The sequence below is a fragment of the Phymastichus coffea genome, unplaced genomic scaffold (genome assembly GCF_024137745.1).
Source record: "Phymastichus coffea isolate CEN01 unplaced genomic scaffold, Cenicafe_Pcof_1.1 PCOF00001, whole genome shotgun sequence".
NCBI lineage: Eukaryota > Metazoa > Arthropoda > Insecta > Hymenoptera > Eulophidae > Phymastichus > Phymastichus coffea.
The window spans coordinates 6,284,339-6,303,960 of NW_026706812.1; the positions used below are offsets into that span (position 1 = coordinate 6,284,339).

At 41.9% G+C, this 19,622-nt stretch overlaps 1 protein-coding gene across 1 annotated transcript in view; it reads right to left on the reverse strand.

Annotated features, from left to right (window-relative positions):
- Window positions 1-19,622, reverse strand: part of LOC131675463 (beta-alanyl-bioamine nonribosomal peptide synthetase ebony) — a 964,295-nt gene that overhangs the window by 261,034 nt on the left and 683,639 nt on the right. The gene's annotated exons all lie outside the window — the stretch shown is intronic.

A 19,622-nucleotide genomic window follows, 5' to 3' on the forward strand; every position in this document is an offset into this window, starting at 1 on the left:
ACACTTTGAGGCCATATAGTTCTAATCACTCTTTTTTCAAATCTCCGGAAACGAAAATTTTTGTGTCATCTTTGAGTGTATCTGTGATGATGAATTCATTCTAGTTCTTCTGAGTCCAAACCAGAGATTTTCTCGCTTATATTTTTCCGTTAGTCTTCGCCATAGAAAGGGAGGTTTGAACAAGCGTACGAGCGGTTCTTCGTTATAGTTAAGTGAAAGTATCGCTAACTCTTTCACAGCATAAGTTTTGCCAGGCATCATGAAGCTTTGCATATCCACTACGTACTCCATTGCGATAGAAAGCTACTACTAAGCTGCTTAAGGAAAGAGTCAATTCTTTAATACCCTTCCCCCCTCTCCTAAATAAGATTCTTCAAATCTTCATTTATCGGATTATACTGAACGATGCGATCGTGTAGAATAAGACAATACGCTGTAGTTCCTTAGGGAATATTTTCTCCGGTTTCGAACACCAAGCGCACATTTACCGGAGCAATCTTTAATGATTCGTTTTGTTTGGAACAGTCAATCACGACGAGTGGCATGTAATTTTTATATTCGAGTTTTTTGAGCATCGGTTCGGCATCCTTACCGTAGTATACGTTTTGAAAATTGGCATACATATCTTACAACATTGCGGACTGGTTTTTACTGAAATCAATGTTGAGATTACCGTATGGATAGCATTGAGAGTTCAGGTACAGTTTTACATTTCTAATTTTACAATGATCATATATACTAGCGTTAGAATTTGGTTCATTGTTTCGATTGGTTGGAAGGCTAAGATGATGTAGCGTGGTTTCTCCAACTTATTTGTCGTTTTAACTATCCAGACGTGATTTGTGTTTGGAGGCAGCACTGGATATTCGTACAGTTCCCAACTACGAAGTCTCATTGAAATACTTCGTTCGCTTTTAGAAAGTCGAATAGACGTATTTTCTTTGCATTCGATATAGTCACATAGGGCATAAGCCATTCGAGACGTGTTACATTAATCTTGAATTCTTCATAAGCTTCAACGACGGCCACGGTCTTCTTCGTTTGATAAACTGCATTTAAATCGGTACTCGATCTTATGAGAATTAATACATATTTTATATTCACTAGCACTTTGCGATAGTCCTCAGCGAATCCAAGTATGAATCTCAGAGGAATCAAAATGTCAAAGTCGCCATTCGCATTAGTTATTTTACGGTCCTCTTGTTCTAAGGTATTTATCCATCCGGCATTTTCGGCAATCAAGGTTTGACTTGGAGTGAGAGATAACCAGTTCTTCATAACGGTTGTGAGACCAACGTTCTTACATTTATCTATTTCTATAGCATTCAGCTCATACCTAATTTCTTCAAACATGTAATGTTTATGCTGTGATAGTTCAATTGGTGGGAAATAGTGCGCTTTCAACAGTGAAGAATTACCCGAGAGCGTCAAAGTTAACGAATTCTCCATGAGTGTCCGAACATGACTATCGATATTTTCACGTTGCCTTTACTTTTATACCCTCGCATAAAAACTGTAAGCAAAGATGACCGCATATATGAGCATTGAAATCTTGCTATTTTTTCGTATTACATTTGATCTCGATATCGCCAAAATACATCATTAAATCAATAGGTGGCTTAAGATCTCCAAAGCTATCGAAATATGTGACTTTTTTTTCGATTTTGCGATAAGCCACCCAGTGCGTTCCTGTCCCTTCGACGCCATCAGGATTTACTATAACTGATTCGTGATATTATGGTCCAGAATTCGGTAAGTCATTTCTCATGAAGACTCCGCGAAAATTTGGTATGTTCAAAATTTTTGCATACTTCATCAAGTCGGCGTTTGTGATGGCTCTATGCGGTAACTTTTTTTTTTTGAAACCAGATCGTAAGATAAGGTTTGAGATAAAGTCCATAGTCTTTTTTATAAGGTTTGAGATACAAGCCTTTTCCCAGAGTAATGGCCTCCATCGTTTTGTTGTGTCTCTTGTTCTCTTCCAGTTGCTGTTTAGCAGACTTTGCATCGTTCATGGCTTTTGCGATTTCCGTGGCGCCACCAGCTAGAGCGCCAGTTGCACTCAAGCCTGCAAAAAGTGGTATGAGGAAGGGTAAAGCTCCACCCATCTTAGTTGATATTGGCAGAATTCGTGGAACGTTGATGATTACTTTTCCATCAGCTTTTTTAACGGTTGTACGAGCTTTTTTCAAAGCAGAACCGTTGACTTTGCGCGCACATTTACCCTTGGACCATTTGAATGTGGCCGCTTTGATCACGCTTTTCAATTTAACTAACTTTTTCGTTTTTTTGCGTCCTTTCGTCTTGATTTTCTTTCTTCATCTCGCGAGACGCATACCAAACTTTTATTTTAATTTCATGGCGTTAGATATAGCGTAAGCAGCTGCTTTCTTACGAAAACTAGAATCCTTAGCGAAGACTCTCGTGATAGCTTTTTCAGCTAAAATTTTGTCTGCGATATTTCTAGCCTGGATATTTTCGTAATTTTTCGAGTACGCTATATCTTGTTGCTTGCAAGCTGCGTCGAGAGAATTGATTCCTGGATCGCCGCGAGCTAAACATGTTTGTAACTTATTGTTAGTTCCTGGTCCGCTATATTGATAGCCTGGAATATGGAGTTCAAATGGAAGTTTATTAATGATATCATTGACAAATCCTCATCTTTTCTTTGCTCTTTGACGTTTGCATATGATCATCACTCGATCAAGTCCAACACACGGCAAACGTTTGAAACTATAAAAACAGGTATATACAGGGTGTCAATTAAGTCCCGGGACGCCTGAATATTTTCTGAAGTACTTCAGTTCTGAAAAAGGTCAAGGTCATTCCTTTAGTAACTTTCAACGCGGAATCCGATGGTGACCTTGGATTTGACCTTAAGATTGACCTTCAAGGTTATTTCAAGGTCAACTTTGTTTTTTTAAATGGGAACCCCTATTTTTGACAACGGCAATCGAAAGAGCGGAAAATTTTACGTCCAAAACGGTATTTTAAAATTTTTTTTCGTGGCCTTGAGAAGGTCGATTTAAGGTCAAATGCTTGAAAAACTGCCTAAAAGCGTTTTTTTAATTTTTAAGATATCGAAAAATGACCTCTACAAAATTTGTTCAGAACAGAGTAGGCCACCCAATGCACCAAAAACCTTTGATCTTTAACCTTATTTTGAAGGTCATTTCAAGGTCGAAGTGTTTTTTGTAATGGAAACCCCTCTTTTTGACCCCGGATACGCACATAGCGCGAAATCCGACGTTTGGATAAGGTATTGTGTTGAGTTTCGCGCTATGTGCGAATCCTGGGTCAAAAAGAGGGGTTTCCATTACAAAAAACACTTCGACCTTGAAATGACCTTCAAAATGAGGTTAAAGGTCAAAGGTTTTTGGTGCATTGGGTGGCCTACTCTGTTCTGAACAAATTTTGTAGAGGTCATTTTTCGATATCTTAAAAATTAAAAAAACGCTTTTAGGCAGTTTTTCAAACATTTGACCTTAAATCGACCTTCTCAAGGCCATGAAAAAAAATTTAAAAATACCGTTTTGGACGTAAAATTTCCCGCTCTTTCCGAATCCGGGGTCAAAAATGGGGGTTCCTATTTGAAAAAACAAAGTTGACCTTGAAATAACCTTGAAGGTCAATCTCAAGGTCAAATCCAAGGTCACCATCGGATTCCGCGTTGAAAGTTACTAAAGGAATGACCTTGACCTTTTTCAGAACTGAAGTACTTCAGAAAATATTCAGGCGTCCCGGGACTTAATTGACACCCTGTATATATGTGGTCAGTTATCGTTCGAACTCTGTCTCGTGAGTATGAATTTCAAGAAATAAACTGTAAAACTTCCTGTAGAAAATTTTGACATCATCGTGCGGGAGAATAAGCAACCAAAGCGTCACGGAGATTTACAGCCAAATAGCATCAGAGCTATTTTTTGTGGTCCGTCCAACTGTGGCAAGACCAACAGTCTTTTAGCGCTTATCACTCACCTCGATGGCGTTAGATTTGAAAAAGCTTACGTGTACTCGAAATCGTTTGATCAGCCAAAGTATAAATTATTGGAAGAGATGTTAAAGCCGATAGACGGAGTGAAGTATTTTCTTTTGTATGGGCAGACATAGGAACGTCGACTGTTTCTATCTTTCACAAACATACGCGCGTATTTCTAAGCAGCTCGTGAGAGAACGTAAATTTATTGGCAATATTTCGACAAGACGAAGCAAATATGAAACATATATACGACGATCATGTGAATTCAGATATGACTTACAATCAATTAAAAGAACTTTGTGCAAAATGCTGGTTGGATGATAAATATAGGTTTTGAGTGATCGACAAAGACAGAGCTATAAACTATGGAAGGTATCGAAAGGGCTTTGATTGTTTTGTTATAAATATATCACGATAGTAATGCGGTATACAGTCTCTCGATGATCGTTGAAGCGTTAATATTGCTGAGCATCAACGGGAAAAACATGTGCTTTCTCAACTCGTAAAAGCGCAAGACGCGATAAGACAAATATAGTTTATTGAAGCATAGCCGAGAGTATACCGACGAAGTCTTGAATAAGACATTCAAACCAATAGTCAATCCTCTTAAAGTCATAATAAGCGAAGTGGACCCAATCAACAATTTAATAAATGAGAAGAAAAAAATAATCTTCCCCCCGAAACTCCCGTTACAGTTAAAAAGCCGAAATTTCTAAACAAAAAAAAAATTAAAATATGAAATCAATTCGGTTGATAATGTCGACAAGTATGAAACCGTTTAGTCTAGTGGCGGAGATAGCGATGTTACTGTCACGCATAATACTACACAGTTTTATAACAGTTTATCCGACGAGCCGAACGAGGATGAGCATTTAGCTGGTGACAAGTACACGAATGCATTGGATAAAAGTGATTCGAATTTTGTGGACTTGATTTATGGAGTACATAAAAAACGAAATGGATTTTACACGCTTGGTAAATCTACGGTGATTTTTGACAAAGATAACGTAGACGTCGATGTTTTCAAGTATCCAAAAACACATGGTTTAATAGAGTTACTGGTTGCAAAGTAACCTGATCAAAGTTTAATCACTTCTAATGATCTCAAGAGCTACAAAGAAATCTTGGAGATATCTAATATTCATAGAAAGAAAAATAATCCAAACGAGGATATACGAGCGCACAATAGTAACAAATTCAAAAACATAATTGGTCCGTTATAAGGTTTGACTAAAAAAAATACAAAAGGAGGCGAGGGGCTGCTACAGACGACTGGAACGTCTTTGCCTATCTACAAGGTTGCGCGAAACAATACTTCTATGGATTACATATACTGGGATGATTCAAATAACTTCGTTGATCGTCTTCGATTGTTAGTGGCTGAGTAATCAGCTGCTAACAATAATCACATCAACGAAATTCATTCGATAATCGAAGTATTACGCGAGGGTGGATATATATACTGTGACGGAGAATCTCGGCTAGGCCGATCTCGTCCGTTTAGCTCTCGCAAATGTCCGTGCGCCGCGCCAGGTTGAGAGTGTGTACGTTTGGCACACACACTCATGCTTGGACCTTTTGTTTGCGAGGTGCTGAACACGGGCTGAGCGGACGACTGGAGCGACGCAGATGGCGCAGAAGAAGAGAGAAAGAGAGAGAGAGAGAGAGCGCTCGAATTGCGGATCGCCGCGGAAAATTTGGAGAGTCTCTGCTAAGCGAGGAGCAGAGAAAGTCGCGCGCGCGGATAAACCGAAACATCACGGTTTTTCGAGTTGGCCTCGCGACCTCGTCGACGTTTCGTTCGTTTTTGGAGACACGCCCGGTGCGCGGACGAGTATCGGAGAGTGAGACTGGGTCGTGCCCAGCCGTGTCCCGAAGTATACCCGGCACCGGTACGTGTGAGTTATCGGCGAGGTGCGCGGGTGCGCGCGCGAGCAGTCAGGACGGGCTGTCGTCCAGGACAATAAAAGGGCGGCAAAGACAGCAGCAACAACGATCAACGAGCGGGTTGCCGTTGAGGCGGCAATATTGCGGAGCGAGCAAGAGGACGAGCCAGAAGACAGATAGCGGCGACAACAAATATACCAGCGATACGGTCAACGAGGAGCACACCAGTGACGTCACGGTGCAAAGCGCTCCAGCCGTCGGAGAGGCTGAAGGTCGAGGTCGGTGCCGTATTTTTCTCTTGTCTCTCTCTCTTGCATGTTTGGGCGTCAGTCTATGGTTGGTAGCACAGCAGACCTGCTGGCTACCCGTTAATAGCCTATCAGCGAAAAGTGTTTGTCGGGCATTTGTATAATATCTAGTTTTTATAAGGGAATCGGCAGGCTGACCAGCCACCGATTCACCGTCGCGTTCGCGTTTGTTATTGTACCGCTCGTAGTGTGTAAGTCCGAGGTTGCCGTATTGTAATCGTTTGTTGACAATTAAAGACTAGCGTATTAATCCGCTGTGGTGTTTATTCGCCGCTGTATCACTCCTCATCCCGACTCCGAATCTGTGCGTTTAACGTGTTATTCAGTCATTCATATGCTCGACGCGTTATTCAGTCGTGGGAACGTCTTTTGCTTCCCGAATCCCCGAATAAATAATTTATGCGGACGGTCGCGAGCAGCCCAGACGGGTACGGCCGGAATTCTCCGTTACAATACTAAGAACACACCTATTGTTCGAGCATTATCAAAATGAACGTCGACATTCGCGGACGTAAATATAAAGAGCAAGGACTCCACGGTCTTCGCGGTCCGCCCGGTATTGGGTTCAAGCTCACGAGCGAGTACCATTACGATCTAGGGAATAAAAAATTGGAAAATCTTGCTCCTCCGCGGCAGACTAAAGACGATATAAATCGGGAAACTGCGGAAAACATCGTTCAAATGGCATTGAAATCTACGAGAGACGTGATCGCATGATTGAGGAGTGATCTTGAGGATTTAGATGCAATTATCAAAGAGGTATTACCACGAATAAAGTCAAGTGATAAAAATTTAGAAAACAGTCGATTAGATGGAAGCGGTGGTGGAGGAGTTGCACAAACCAACGAGACGTAATTATCTTAGACGAAAATACGACGTTCGAGGTATCGATGAGACATGGCAAGCCGATCTCGTCGATATGCAGGCTATTCTAGACAAAATGGCGGCTACAATAGGCTTCTCACGATAATTGATAATATTTCCAAGCACGCCTGGACTGTGCCAGTGAAAAAGAAAATCGGTAGTGATGTGGCAGCGGCACTGAAATCTGTTTTGGTGAAAAGGTCGAGTACCAAATAATCTTCACATGGAAAGAGGCAAGGAATTTTACAATGCAAATTTCAAGCTCTTATAAAAAAATATAATATTAATCGCTACTCGACTGTGACAGGGCTATAGCGATGCTCGCTGGCCCTGTGTGCGGCACTCTCCTCGCGTGAACGCAGCGACCAAGTGTACGCTATATAGCGAGTACATACTTGTGTCGTTGCAGGATCTGGAGAGAGGAGCGCAACGATTGGCGAGGTATCGCCGTGAGTGCGAGTGAGAGCGAGAAGAGCGAGAGAGAGAGAGAGCGATTTTGACTGATTTTTGACGGCGAGAGAAGTGGGAGCGCGGCGGCGCGAGGCTTGGAAATTAAGAGAGAGGAAGGGCAGTTAGGCGCGAGCTCTCGAGTAATTAGGGCCGCCTAAGGAGAGACTGGACGAGAGGACATTTCGGCCAGAGAGGAACGACTGCCAGGAGTACGACTGCTATTTGCCAGGAGAACCAGGTGTTCTGAGCCGAGCCCGGACTAGCAGCGACCATACGCCGTCCCCGGGGCAAAGGCCGTGCTGCGGCCTCTCCTGCAGCAGTCCCAGTCATCGCCAGGGCGCCGTTTCCAGCGGGCCTGCGCTTTTGCCGGCGTCGTCTCTCTGTCGACGGACCGTCGGCTTCCAGTGGGTCGAAAGCCTGTTTATCTCTCTCGCGCCAGCTTTCGCTCGATTACGGACATTAGCGTATTTTGATTTTATCGCGCACGCTGAGCGATCTCACTCGCGTGATCTCGCGAACTCTTGTCGCGGAAAGGCTGAGCGAGCGCGCTGGCCGCGGCGAAGTTAATCTTGTAGCGATATTTGTGAAAAGGCGTCAATAAATGAGATCGCCATATGTAATATCATTGAATAGAGTGTCCGTTTCTTTGTATCAACCTTCCCCCAGCCAGCGCGAACTTCGGCCTGTAAAAGTCAGCGCCGGCTTTCTTTACCGAGAAAGAACCCAGAAAAATTAGCAGAGACCAGCCCATGGCGCACGGAGGCTGACCACTCTTGCACGACTTATAGTTCACTGAAAGCTTCAATATATGAACGATTCCATCGTACGCTAAAAAATGCTATGTGGGTAAAATTTAGTCTACGCGGCAATCACAAATGTGTAGATATACTACCAAAGCTTACTGCTTTTTATAACAATCGCAAACACAGACCGATTGGTATGAAACCTATTCAAGTGACAACGGTGAATCAAGCTCAAATATTACGCAATTTTGCTCAAGAATGCGTAAGAAGGAAGCCAAAGTTCAAAGTTGGTGATAAGTGAGAAAGTTTGAAAAAAAGATATGCACCGAATGATTCTACGGAAATATTTACTATTGTACGTATAGTTTCATCGGATCCAACTATCTATCACTTGAAAAATTATATATTTCAGCCCATTCTTGATGGTTTCTACGAAGGAGAACTACATATATATATATATATCTGGTTGAAAAAATTATTAAAAGGCGTGATAATCGAATGTTTGTAAAATGGCTGCCATTCGATAATTCACATAATAGTTGAATAGATAAAAGTGAGCTGTAGAAAAAAAAAGAGATTTCGTCTAAAATTAAGTATGTAGATTGAAAGATAAATACATAAACATTAGATGTAAAAATATGATTGGAGTATTTATTTATCAATCATAATGTGTCTACGCACTACTAAATTCTATACAGTTTCCTCCTTGATAATTTATCCGTCATATCGTCCATCAATTTTTGATTTTGTATAATTGCATTCGACTGCTTGGATGACAGAAGCAGTTGAAATTTGTCGTCAATCTCAACAATTATTTTGTCAGTAAATCATGGTGCAACTGGTATAACTTTGGTGATCATATAGTTGCATCCTTTCGTCAACTCACTAACTTTTTTGCTGGGCTTGAATTCGTCACGTGCAATTATATTTAGTTGAGTAAGTTCCATCTGTATCCTAGGTGGCTTTTACGAACAGGAACTTCAGAAAACCAAATATCCCGACATCTATCTAGTGGAAAAGATTATTAAGAGGCGTGGTAATCAAGTTTTCGTAACGTGGTTAGGATTTAATAATTCCCACAATAGTTGGATAAATAGAACCAAATTGTAGAGAAAAAAATGAAAACTATGTAGATTTAAGAATTAATAAATAAACACACATATTTTTATGTGAAAAAACATAAAAAAAAGTTTATTTTCTTCTTTTTTTTGTTATGCGTACATTGATATACATATATATTTATGCAGTTGTAAATTCTATACAACCATCACCCTTATGGGTGAGAAATAATTTAAGTTAATTAGTGTAATCCGCCATATCGTTGAACAGCTTTTCATTCACGATCAGTGCACTCGATACCTTGTTTGGTAGAAACAGCTGAAACTCCTCGTTCACTTCGACTACGATTTTTGCACCGTATCGTGTTTCAACTTGTTTGGGTCTGGTGATCATATACTTGGATTCTGTCTCCAATTCACAAATCTTCTTAGTGGGTTTAAATTGATGACAAGCTATATTATTCAGCTGCGCGAGATCCATCTGCAGAAAAAAAATGATATTTAAGCTCAATTGACTTAAAACAAAACACCCACCCACACACACACACACACACACACACACACACACACAGACACACACACACACACCAATCACAATTATCTCGAGTAATTTTTTAATCACGGAAATTTTATTTTTTTCTAATTTTATCGACAAACCAAACTTCCAGTAACTTTCTTTTCCTTGGAGCAATTTGACTCAGAGTGAAATTAGAAGACTGCTGCTGCTGCTGCTGCTGCTCACTATTCGTCGTCGTCGTCGACGTTGCAGGTAACTTTGTCTCGATGAGAAAGAGCTCCGAAGCCTCGGGTACCGATTGATATAACCCGTCCCCCACTTCGGTCTTTTTCGGCGGCTTGACCGCAGCGGCGGCGGCTGGCGGCTGGCGGCTCGATGGTGGCGCCGGCGGCGGCGATCGTTGGCTCGACTGCGACCATTCCCAGCGCTTCTATCCCCTCCCTCTCCACTGATGGAATGACGTAATGGCCCCAAGGAATTGTATCGGTGGTTCCGGGCAGCAAGAAGCGTTTATCGTCGTGCGCGCTGAGCGCGATCTTTGTTTGTCTCTCGCTGTACAACTGATGTTGACGCGATCTGATGAACTTTTGCCGTCGGCTCAGAATCACATTTTCTCGGAGACATTTGACGTAGTCTGCGAACGTAATCGTGGCATTCAATACCGAATTCTATATTCCCTTTGCCTTATTTATTGGATTTCTATTCTGAACCCTCACGCTGTATATTTTGCTTCTGAGTCCCACAAACTCGAGCATGAGCATTCCGGCGTTCTTGTCCTTCATCTTGCCAACCACCCTCTTATTGGCTCTGAGATTCGGTTCTGGAAAATCGAATGTATCGAATTGGCGAATATCATGACACATGACCTCGTACATGTCTACATTGGTGATCTCGTACACCAGACTGTCCGTGTCGCTGTACAGAAGCTGCAACGCTCCTCGCCAACGTCACCGCGCATGTAGACGTAGTGGAATCGATACACGAACGTCTTGGACAAGTCGAGAACAGCGAGACCTATGTAAATGGGTTATCTCACTGTGATTTCCGTCTGCAACAGTTGAAACGCCATCAGTTCGTCGTCGAAAATGTCGCTAATGTAGAAATTTAGTCGAGCTATCAGAGATTCGGCACCGTATCGCCCCTCCCACTTGTTCACCAACTTCACGTCGATGCGTTTCGTCTCGTTTTCCATGGTATTGTCGTACACCGCATTGTTGAACAGTTTGTACAGCATTTTTTTCGAATTCGTTTGCCGCTCGTTTACGCAACTCGCTATTCAAATCGATGTACGTCTTGAGTCATGGGCTCTGTTTAAACTTTAAAGCCCGATGTATCTTCGTAAGGGGCAAGCTATGCCCTATTGCTTGTTTCAGAGATATGTAGTGGATTACGTGACGTTCCTTAACATCGAGAGTCGTCATGAGCTTTTTTTGTTTGGATTCCAGACCGGCTTTGTGCTCTGGACAAAATAGCATATCTCTGTGCGCATCGTGAATTTCTTCTGGATACTCCAAATTCACCTCGAGTATGCAACCGAAGGCTGAGTCATCGGGAATATCGAAGGAAAAGTTGGCGGCGTCAATGTCGCACCATTCGAAATCACCGCGTGGATGTGGCTCGGTCATACTCCAGCCGTAAAGGTTATTGACGTCGAAATACATCAAATATTTGTCATATTTCTGTGGATCGTAGTCGTTGTCATCGTAGCCCTTGTATGGATTGTTCGCGGCAGCGTACCTATTGTAACACTGGCTAATTCCACCGCGAATGCCGCGCTCGACAAACATGAGCATGTCGATATCCGTCAACAGCTCCAACCTTACACCCGTATACTTCAACATGGCGTCCCAACTCAATCCGGGCGTCGTATAGTAGTGAGCCGGATCCAAACGATACGCCATTCAACACTTGGCTCTGAAATTTTCAAAAACTTCGGCCAACAAGAGAACGTCCGTCTTGAGATACAAATCCGAATAGTTGCCGAGATCGGTGATGTCGAACGTTCTCCAAATGTTCTCCGCGTAACTGTACTCCTCGTCGCTGATATCCAAATCATACAGACAGCTGTAATTTAATTTTTTATATCTAAGTTTGAAAATAAATTCCAAAAAAATTAACGTATCGATCAATCCTTGTTTTTTACTCACCTATTATACTTATATGTAAATTTTAGTAATGTGTATTATTATATATATATATACCGGGTGTTCCAGACCATCCGTACAGCCATTTTAAAATCGAAAATTCGTGTTTTTGTGAAAAATGTTTCAGATGAAAGTTGCCATTTATTTGTATAATTAGTTTTGACCTTGAACATCGTTTTCAAGGTCATTTGAAGGTAGAATTGTTTTTTTTAAACGGAAACCCCTATTTTTGACATCGAATTCGGAAAGAGCGGGAAATTTTACGTCCAAAACGGTATTTTAAAATTTTTTTTCATGGCCTTGAGAAGGTCGATTTAAGGGGTTAGGTCCAGTCATGATTTTAAAAAAATCGATTTTCTTTTTATTACATTTTCTAAAAGTATAACATTTTGAAAGTATTCCCTGAAATTATTAGACCAATCGGACCATTATTCACCGAGATATACAACTTAGAACACACCTACCTCGAGTGCTTAAAAACAGGTAGGTAGCAGCAGCTGTGCGTTCGACCGTTGTTCGAGTTATAGGGGTCTTTTTCTTACCTGCCTGGCATATACATAGCTTAAATACATTGTACTACATTGAAATACATCTCTATTGTATAATTTTGAAAGATTTTAATGTACATTTTCGGCTAGTAGCTGCTTACACAGCAATTGAACTTGAAAATTTGAGCTGAACACACGTTGCATTGCTCGGTCCGGGCGCATCTGTATTTTCAAATAACTTCGATGTTTTGATTTCGAGTCTTGTTAATTGTGCGAAATGCAGCGGAGCAGTGGCTTTTGGCATCGTCAGCGAACGTGGCCTTGGATTTAAAATTTCTGTGACGTGTAAGAGTTGCGCGCCTCAATATATACCATCATGTGAATATATTGGTCACAGTTATAGTATAAATCGTAGATTTATATTAGCAATGCGACTATTAGGTATTGGTTATCAAGGAGCAACAAAATTTTGTGCATTGACGGACTTGCCACCGTTTCTAGCTAAAAATACGACCAGCATGATACTAAATCAACTCTCTCAAGTGAGTAAACACGTCGCAGAATTGTTTATGAAAAAGGCGGTTAGAGAAGAAATTGCGTCAAATGCTGAACACGGTGCAAAAGCAGATAGTGACATAATAGTTTCTGGAGACGGAACATGGCATAAGCGTAAGCATGGCATAAGAGGCCAGAGTTGCTCTGCGACGCTGCTAGGGCAGCTGATAAGCAAAAGGAAGGTACATTGTATGGTCCTGGAATAGATGATACTGTATAGGTATGTAAAAAAATTTTTATCTGCATGTAAACTATACTTAAAAATTTAAACGCGTTTTTCTCGAAACCACGTTCTCGAAGTCGGTGATCACTGAAACTCGAAAACGGTTATATCGATCCTCTTGAAATTTTAACGACTTATTTTACGTATAATTGTCCTCCGGATGGACGAAGGATTTTTTCGTACGATGAAAGTTTTTTTTTTTACAGCCGAAAAAGTGACGAAAATTTGGGTAAAAAAGAAATTTGACTTTGAACGTCCGCCATGTTGCGAAAAATCAAAATATGACTAAACCCTTCGTCCATCCGGAGTATTAACTGATTTACTAAAGATCCTCGTTCGTTTTTTTTATTTCAGATGATCCAGACTGCTGCAATCGTAATCACCGCAAAACGTCTTTTTTTTTGGAGTCTCGGCAAATTGACTATATCTCCTAATATTATGGATATTTTGACATAAAAATTTTTCTGTAACTTCTTGAAATGTGTATCTTTAATGTACAAAAAGATTTATTCATGAATAATAAAACCCGTCTTCACAAAAAATGTGCAAAAAAAGTGTTTTTTTTTAGCCTTACAACTGGACCTAACCCCTTAAGGTCAAATGCTTGAAAAACTGCCTAAAAGCGTTTTTTTAATTTTTAAGATATCCTACGTTTGGATAAGGTATTATGTTGATTTTCACGCTATGTGTGAATCCGGCGTCAAAAAGAGAGGTTTCCATTACAAAACACACTTCGACCTTGAAATGACCGTCAAAATGAGGTTAAAGGTCAAAGGTTTTTGGTGCATTGGGTGGCCCACTCTGTTCTGAACAAATTTTGTAAAGGTCATTTTTCGATATCTTAAAAATTAAAAAAACGCTTTTAGGCAGTTTTTCAAGCATTTGACCTTAAACCGACCTTCTCAAGGCCATGAAAAAAAATTTTAAAATACCGTTTTGGACGTAAAATTTCCCGCTCTTTCCGAATCCGGTGTCAAAAATAGGGGTTCCCATTTAAAAAAAACAATTCGACCTTCAAATGACCTTGAAAACGATGTTCAAGGTCAAAACTAATTATACAGATAGATGGCCCCCTTTGTCGTAAACAACTTTCATCTGAAACATTTTTCACAAAAATACGAATTTTCGATTTTAAAATGGCTGTACGGATGGTCTGGAACACCCGATATATATATATATATATATAGATACGTCGACGGGAACATGCATTCTCTGCTTGCGAGGGCGACCTCTTCTCCTTGGAGCGGTCGGTATTTCGCCTCGCGCGAAGTCCTGTCGTGGGCTTGTTGGGGCCTCTGGCCCTATAACTGTTGCGACCGAAACGTCGTCGTTCGAGGCATCGCGCTCGTCGCTTTCCTGCGTGCGATCGGGCGAGAAAATTTCCTTCAACGACATCGTCTCGTCGTTTTTGTTTCGTTCAAGGAGAGAACTGTCTGCTGCATCATCGGGGCACTGGGCTCCGTCGAAACACGGTCGCAAAGCGCAAACGGCGACTTTACCAACGTCACAACCTTCTTCGTTCTGGAGATCGTATGAGTTGGGATCGAGGCGTGCGGTAATGATGAACGGGCCCGCGTACTTCGGGCTGAGTTTCGCGGTCGTCTGGTTAGCGGTGCAGGACAGCACACGATTCTTCGCCCAGACTCTATCACCGACGTTATACTTGACGTCGCGATGCTTAGCGTTATAGTATATCTCCTGTCTATCTTGGGCTTCCCGCGAGTGTTGCAGTGCAACGGCTCGGAAGTCGTCAAGCTTGTTGATTCGAGCGTGCCAGTCGGTGACCGCGGCCGTCTCGAGGTTCCGAGCCACGGCGCGTTCTTTCTCTCGTTTCTTCGAGTTTGGCAGCTCGAGATGACGTCCGTAATTTAGAAAAGCGGGGCTCGTGCGCACCGCTTCGTGTATTGCCGTGTTGTAGGCAAACGCGAACTCTGCTATATGCGCGTCCCACGTCGAGTGCTTTTCCTCGATAAATGCTCGAATCATGGTTTTGATTGTGCGATTTACGCGTTCGGTCGGGTTGCTTTTAGACGAGTACGGGGCGCATGTCGCGTGTATCACGCCGAACGAGTCCAAAAAGTCGTCGACAACTTTATTCTTGAACGGAGTACCGTTGTCAGACAAGAACTTTTTAGGGATCCCGAAACGCAGAAACACACGTTCTTTCAGTTGGCATCGGATGATTTTCCCAGTAATCTTACGGAGAGGGACACATTCGATCCAGCGAGTGAAGAGATCGAGAAAGACAAGCAAGTGCTCGTAGCCTTGCGCGGATCGCGGGAAAGGGCCCATGGTTTCGCCGGACACAATTTCCCACGGTCGCGTGACGAGGTGTCATCCCATCAATCCTGCTGGTATGACTTGTAAGGCTTTGACTTGCTGGCAGATTGGACAATTCTTAACGTAATATCCTACGTCGTGATGGATTTTCGGCCAATAATAGCGGAGGCTCGCGCGCTTGTGGGTTTTGTAGCGGCCAAGATGTCCTGCCGTCGGCTCCTCGTGGCATTCGGATAAGACTCGTGCCCGGTCTTCCTTTGGGATAACGAGCTTCCAAGCGTCGTCATCGGTTCCGAAGAGGTCGTCGACGATGGGGTCAGGCTTATAAATATATAACCGGCCGCCTAAAACTTTCCAATAGGGGTTATCCGTGGGCCGATCGAGGACCTCCTGCATTGTCTTGCGGTACCACGGGTCGTTTATGCTTTCGTCGAGTGTCAACGAAGCGGTAGCCGCGAGCTCGTCTTCGTCGGCCTCAAACATGCGTGAGAGCGCGTCAGGCACGACGTTGTCCTTACCCCTGCGATGTATAATATCGAAATCATACGATTGCAACGCGAGGGACCAACGACCAAGCTTACCGTTTGGGTGTTTCAGATTAGTGAGCCATTTAAGGCTCTGGTGGTCGGTCACAACTGTAAAGTGATACCCCTCCACGTAGGGTCGGAACGTATCGGTCGACCAGACGACAGCGAGGCACTTACGTTCGGTAACCGACAAGCGGCGTTCGCAAGCCGTCAGGACGCGGCTCGCGAAGCACAGAACTCGATCTTCGCTATCGATACGCTGCAGCAGAACGCTTCCAAGGCCAGTATCGCTCGCGTCACATTCGATGATGAACGGCGCAATGAAATCGGGCCTGGCTAGGACAGGGGCCGTTGCCAAAAGGGATTTGACTTGCTCGAAAGCTTGCCGTTGCGCCTCCTGCCATTCAAATTTGGCGTCCTTACGGGTGAGCGCGTTAAGCGGCTCACAAATCGTAGCGTAATCGTTCAGGAATTTTCGATACCACGAGGCCATGCCCAAGAATCTGCGTAAAGCACGAAGATTTTTCGGGGCTGGGTACTCGAGTATCGGTGCGACTCGTTCTGGATCGGGGCGTGTACCATCGCGATTTACCAACACGCCGAGATAACGCACCTCGGTCATGCAAATCCTAGACTTCTTGCGATTGATCGTAAGGCCAGCATCACGTATTCTTTTTAGAATATGCGTGAGCCACCGGACATGCTCTGAGAACGTTTCAGTAGCGATGATCACGTCGTCAAGGTACGCGAAGGCGTGAGGCTCCATCTCGGGTGAGATGAGCTTGTCGGCCAACATCTGAAATGTTGCCGGGGCACCAGCCAATCCGAAGGGCATCCGAACAAATTCGAATAGCCCGAGTCCTGGGACGGTGAAAGCAGTTACCGGGATGGCCCTCTCCGAAAGAGGGACCTGCCAAAATCCGCTCGCGAGGTCAATTGCGCTCACGAATCTGGCGTGCTGGAGCTTCCGCAGTATCGCGTTCATAAAGGGCAGCGGATATGCGCTCACGCGAGTAAAGCTATTCACCTTCCGGTAGTCCACACAAAATCGGTATTCGCCGTCGGATTTCCGAATCATTACCACCGGGCTAGACCACACGCTGCGGGACTTACGAATAATTCCCATCTGCAGCATTTTATGCACTTGCCCGTGCATTTCCACCTCGATCTTATGCGACACTTATCTATTTTTGTATGAATAAACCGTTTATAGGACTTAAAACTACCCTAATGTTAATATTTGTACAAAGTTATAGTAGTACCGTCATGGAATCTGCTTTTTAATATCCTTGCGTGATATTTTTTGAATTTTTACTCTTCTTTTGTTATGACAACTGAATAGTATTCTATCGACCTCAAAATTCAACATAATTCGGTATACGGTTCAGTTCAATTCAAGCCATGTTAACAAATGATGCCTGTATGTTTATACAATTATCCTTGACTTTTATTAGAATTGAGTATACGTGAATATAAGTTTAGTATACTTTAAAAGTAAATGACAAGTGAAACTCACTATGTTTAATGAATAAGTATGAGCTGTAAAAGTATTCGTGTCAATATATAAACAGCACTCAATTAAAGAACTGGTGTCATACGGAGCTGTGGTTCCGAACTGCCATTCCGTGGCTTACGTGCTTATGTTTCAACCATCACATTTTACATTTCTGCATTGTGACTCGAGACCATTTTTTAAAGAGGTTTTAAATTGCGCAATGTATAGTTTATAGTTACAGAATTGAAAGACCAAATTTTAATTGTGCGACTTATAAAACTACACTGAGGCCTTGCGGAATGTTCTAAATTACTGGCTAATAATTACACAAATTGAGAGATGGTCTTATGATGTTACACCTTAATCCAGTTACAGATTATGTCATCTAATTGACAATTATTTTTATTATTGATTTTCAAAATACTAATACAAAAATTTTACGTTATTTATCTTATTGTAACACGTTATTTTAGTGTCAAGTTCGTGGACCCGACTCTATAAAAGAAAAGCACTTGTTTAGATCTACGAAAAGGAAATTATTTCCTCTTTTGTGTGTTGAACATGCGCCTTGCGTACTCACCTCGGAAGATGAGTTCGATAATTTCCTTGATTTCATTGGTATTACTCGTTGAAGAAATAGGCGGACTTCCTATTTCCGCGGAGCTTTCTCCCGTCCGGTCAAGGAAAGGGATTGGGATTTTGTCAGTCTTGATCCCGTTAAAGTCTCAGCACAGTGCAGATATCCGCAGGGATTTCCAAGGTCCGATTAGTTAGGAGGACCAAACGAGAGTGCCTTGTCAAGCTTGCAATTTACATGAGCTGCGTGTCGCTGCTCGACTCGAGATTTTTCAGTGGAGAGGGTATCCGACTTTGTCATCCCCTCTCGTCTGTTGAATCCTGAGTCGACCTATCCGACTGTTTCATTATCTAAATAATTGTATTATTTAATTTTTATAATATATATTTCAAAATAAAAAATAATTCCGCATAATAAAAAGATAATTAAGTCTACTTCATACGTACACTTAAATTAAAAATCTCAAGTAACGAGAGCTTGCTCATATAAAAAACATCCCTAAACGATTCGCATATATTTAGACATCACAACATTCGGTCGGTAATTTTACTCGCTACGCTAGTGATAACAAATTTTTCTTGTATAGAAATATGTTCTGAGAGACAGCGTATCATTTTCTCATGCCTACATAAAAAATTGTGTATGTTGAGAAGTGAAGATTTTATTTATATTCGCTCGCGCGATCTGACTCTCAGCTTGTAAAAAGAGAGGGAGAAGAGCACGCGCCTAAAAATCATCGCTACAAACTTCTTTGCCAATCCTGGAAACGCGTATTCACCTCAGAAAATCCCCCCTCCCCATATAAGGAGAGATTACAATAACTAGGCCTTTTACTTCAATCCTGGTTATGTAGGGAATAATTTAGAAGTAGCTCTTGTGATAACTCGCAGTGGGCGTGATACGTTATGGGAAGCCCGGCCCAGTCAGTTCAACTATGCCGCCGACAAGGCATATTCGCCTATGGGCCCGCGGAGAACATCATGCGGTTTAAACTCATCTGTAAATCATAAAAAAGGTAATAAGAATATATTATAAAACACATAATTAATCAACGCAGGATATATTATAGAAGAGAAAGACGTAACTTAAGATGCGACATGATGTTTGAGCAGGTCATTAACAATTCCTTATTCAATATTGTATAACCAAAACAACCGTATAATTATTCATGTGATACATTAAATCAATAACTATATGATTGTTATAGAAAGTATTGCAATTGACAAAAAACAAAATTTTTTGAAAGATAACCATTATAAATATAGTTTTCAAAAACTTTCTGTTTAACCATGCAGTATAGCGTTTGAGTTTTTCATAAATCCTACTAGTTTATACGAATTTTAAATAATTTACTTGCGTGGATTTAGCTATTATAGTGATTGACGATGGAAATACATATACACATACTCACCTAGGTACGTAGTTGTAAAAATATTAAGAAAATTGCATATTTGAATTCTAACGAAGCCTTATGCATAAATTTATAGAAAGCCAGCAATAAAGATTTTTAGAAAAATAAAGCTTTCA